This window comes from Galeopterus variegatus, unplaced genomic scaffold, assembly GCF_000696425.1.
Source record: "Galeopterus variegatus unplaced genomic scaffold, G_variegatus-3.0.2 Scaffold514, whole genome shotgun sequence".
NCBI lineage: Eukaryota > Metazoa > Chordata > Mammalia > Dermoptera > Cynocephalidae > Galeopterus > Galeopterus variegatus.
Window position 1 is genome coordinate 450,595 of NW_007726625.1, and position 4,076 is coordinate 454,670.

The window sequence follows — 4,076 nt, forward strand, 5'->3', positions numbered from 1 at the left end:
TTTCCCCCCCCCCCCCCCTTTTTTTTTTTTTTTTTTTTTTTTATAACCGCTTGTCTTTTCTCTTTTGTTTTTATAACTTGTCAGACTTGGGTTTTCTGATTAGGTTTTATTTTCTTTTATCTGATAATTTAGTAAAAAGGAATACAACACTGCTAAGATTTTCTTATTGTTATTTTAAAAGGGTGAACTTACTTTTCTGGTTTTTGTCATTTAAATATATGTCTTTTTCTCATAGACCTGGTTGAGGGAATTAAGCCATCTGCTATTTGGGGGGAAAACAAAAATTACTGAAAATAGTTTTCAGTAGTTGGTGATAAACTCATCCTTATTACTGCACATTTTCTTGCCTCTCTTACTAATATTTCTGATAACACACAGAAATATTCACTGAATCATGATCTGTAATCATTACTTCTAAAATATCAGTATGACTCAAATCAAAGCAAGTGTCAAGTTGTTGAGTAGTTTCTATCTCCTGTGCCTACATTCTCAACTTGAGCTAATTGAATGGTATGAGGCATGATTTGTAATAGAGAAGAATATATAAAATCAAAATAATTGATGACATCCAGAGTGGTCTAAAATAATAAATCAGGAGGCTTGCATGTCAAACTACTCCCAGACTCATAAAAGAATTATTGTATATGAGAGGACTTTGGGATAAAACGAATCCAATTGCTATAGTTATAATGCTCGAGTTTGCAAAGGAAAAAAATTATACCCTTAGTTTGACACTAGGAAAATGACATGATATATAGTTTGGCAATATATTCTCAGATCTGTAAAAATGCACTTACCCTTTCAATTTTACTTTACACAGCAGGTCTAAGAAAATAAACAATTTTTCTATTATGTGTCCAGCACTTTTGGAAGGATATAGCAGGGAACAGGACAGATAAGATCTCTGCATATTTAATTCTTATGGAAATCTAACATTTAAGACTTTTTCCAAAGAAAGACTATGAATATTTAGCTCAAATATTTAGCTACAAGAATGTACACCATGATAGTATATATAATAATGAAAAACTGGAGAAAATCTAAAAGTTCAAAACCATTATAACAGACTGATAAACTAATGCACACTCATAAAAGGAAATATCATAACATTAAAAATTATGCTGCAAAGAATATTAAATAACATAGGAAGAGATAAAAATAGCTTAACTAAAAAAAAAGCTACAAAAGATACAATATAATGTCCTATACAATAAAATCTTATTTTCATTATTTAAATCTGAATGTATGGACAGTTTACTTGGGTTGCCATAAAAAATTACCACAAACTGGGCAGCTTAAAACAACTGAAATTTATTCTCTCACAGTTCTGGAGGCCAGAAGTTTGAAGTATAGGTATTGGCAGAACCGGTTCCTCTGGAGACTCTGAAGAAGAATCTTTTCCATGCCTCTGTTCTGCCACCTGGCAGGTGCCAGCAATCCTCTGCAATCTTGGCTCGTAGACCGTCACTACCATCTCTGCCTCCATCTTCACATGGCGTGCTGCTCTCTGTGTCCTGTCCTCCTCAACCACATCAGTCATCAGATTTTGGGCTCATCTTAATCAAGTAGGACCTCATCTTAACTAACTACATCTGCAAAGACTGTATTTCTAAATAAGGTCAAATTTTGAGGTTTTTGAATGGACATATATTTGGGGGTACAATATCATCTTAATCAAGTAGGACCTCATCTTAACTAACTACATCTGCAAAGACTATATTTCTAAATAAGGTCAAATTTTGAGGTTTTTGAATGGACATATATTTGGGGGTACAATATTCAATCCACTATAACTAGATGGATAGATAGAATAATTGGAAGGTGCTATGGTATAAATGTGTCTCCCAAAATGTGCGGGTTGGAAACTTAATTCTTAACGCAACAGTGTCGGGAGGTGGGGTGGAATGGGATGTGTTTATGTCATGGATTCTCCATCCTCATGAATGGATTAATGCCACTATAAAAAGGGCTTGCAGGAGTGGATTAGCTCTCTTCTGTTCTTCTGCCATGTGAGGACACAACATAGTCCCCTTCCACCTTCCACCTTCAGCCACCTTCATAGCCTTTCCACCTTCAGCCACATGAGGACATGGCGAGAAGATCCTCACCAGAAAAATACCGCATGTCCTCACCCATAAATGGGAGCTAAGAGAGAAAGGAAGGAAAGAAAGACCACAGTGGTGTGTTGATCTTGCAGAGGGAGAGAACAGACCTAGGGTTGCCAGGGCAGGTTGGGGGTCGGGGGTGGTGAGGAGGAGAGGGGCCTTGGGGAGAGGTTGGGGGGACACAGGGAATAATTGCAGTTTATATTTATAATTGCTGATAGCATTGATTTGTTCACCACATTTTGGGCATGGGTGCTCATAGTCNATGGCGTGCTGCTCTCTGTGTCCTGTCCTCCTCAACCACATCAGTCATCAGATTTTGGGCTTATCTTAATCAAGTAGGACCTCATCTTAACTAACTACATCTGCAAAGACTGTATTTCTAAATAAGGTCAAATTTTGAGGTTTTTGAATGGACATATATTTGGGGGTACAATATTCAATCCACTATAACTAGATGGATAGATAGAATAATTGGAAGGTGCTATGGTATAAATGTGTCTCCCAAAATGTGCGGGTTGGAAACTTAATTCTTAACGCAACAGTGTCGGGAGGTGGGGTGGAATGGGATGTGTTTATGTCATGGATTCTCCATCCTCATGAATGGATTAATGCCACTATAAAAAGGGCTTGCAGGAGTGGATTAGCTCTCTTCTGTTCTTCTGCCATGTGAGGACACAACATAGTCCCCTTCCACCTTCCACCTTCAGCCACCTTCATAGCCTTTCCACCTTCAGCCACATGAGGACATGGCGAGAAGATCCTCACCAGAAAAATACCGCATGTCCTCACCCATAAATGGGAGCTAAGAGAGAAAGGAAGGAAAGAAAGACCACAGTGGTGTGTTGATCTTGCAGAGGGAGAGAACAGACCTAGGGTTGCCAGGGCAGGTTGGGGGTCGGGGGTGGTGAGGAGGAGAGGGGCCTTGGGGAGAGGTTGGGGGGACACAGGGAATAATTGCAGTTTATATTTATAATTGCTGATAGCATTGATTTGTTCACCACATTTTGGGCATGGGTGCTCATAGTCTGCTCTTGCCCCATGAATATGAATAATCAGTTAAAAAAGAAGATCCTCACCAGATGCCAGCACCTTGATCTTGGACTTCCTAGTCTCTAGAACTGTGAGAAATAAATTTTTGTTCTTTATAAATTACTCAGTCTATGGTATTCTGTTATAGCAGCATAAAATGGATTAAGACAGAAATGTACATTCTAAAAGGCTAAACCTGATTATTTTATACAGGTGAAATCGCAAGTAACTTTTACTTTCTCTTCTTGCTTTTCTACATTTCCTAATTTTTGAAGTAATAAATAAATTCATTTACAATAAGAAACATTATTTTAGAAATTATCTCATGATAACAATGAAGGATGGAAGGTCAGAGTCATTTTAAATAAGAACTATTTTATCTATAAGGGAAATCCTGAATCACTATTATTAAGGGAAAGCAAGTGTCCCTTGTTGTAAGTAAAATATTTTTTAAAAAATTAAAATTAGACACTCCACTTAAAAATTATTTCATATACTATCAGTTGTAAGTAGAATATTTTTTAAAAAATTAAAATTAGACACTCCACTTAAAAATTATTTCATATACTATCAGTGGAGCAGTTACTAACTTACTATGTAGAAACTGTCATTATTCCATCTTACAGATGAGAAAACTGGGTGCAGAGACACATAATAATATTCCCAAAATAAAACATACAAAATAAAGATAGTACTGAAAGTGAGAAATAACTTCAGACCCAAGCCCTGGATCACTACATAATCAAAACAGTTTTTTTTTTTTTTTTTTTAAATCAACTAAGAAACAAAACAAACTGGATGGAAAGAGAGAAAAATGGAAAGCAGAAAACAAAACAAAAGAAAAAAGGTTTGAGGTGGCATGGTTGAATGAAAATAAAGAGAGAAAAAAATCTAGAAATCTAGTTGTTAGAGTTTGCATTGTGTCCCTTATAACTCTTA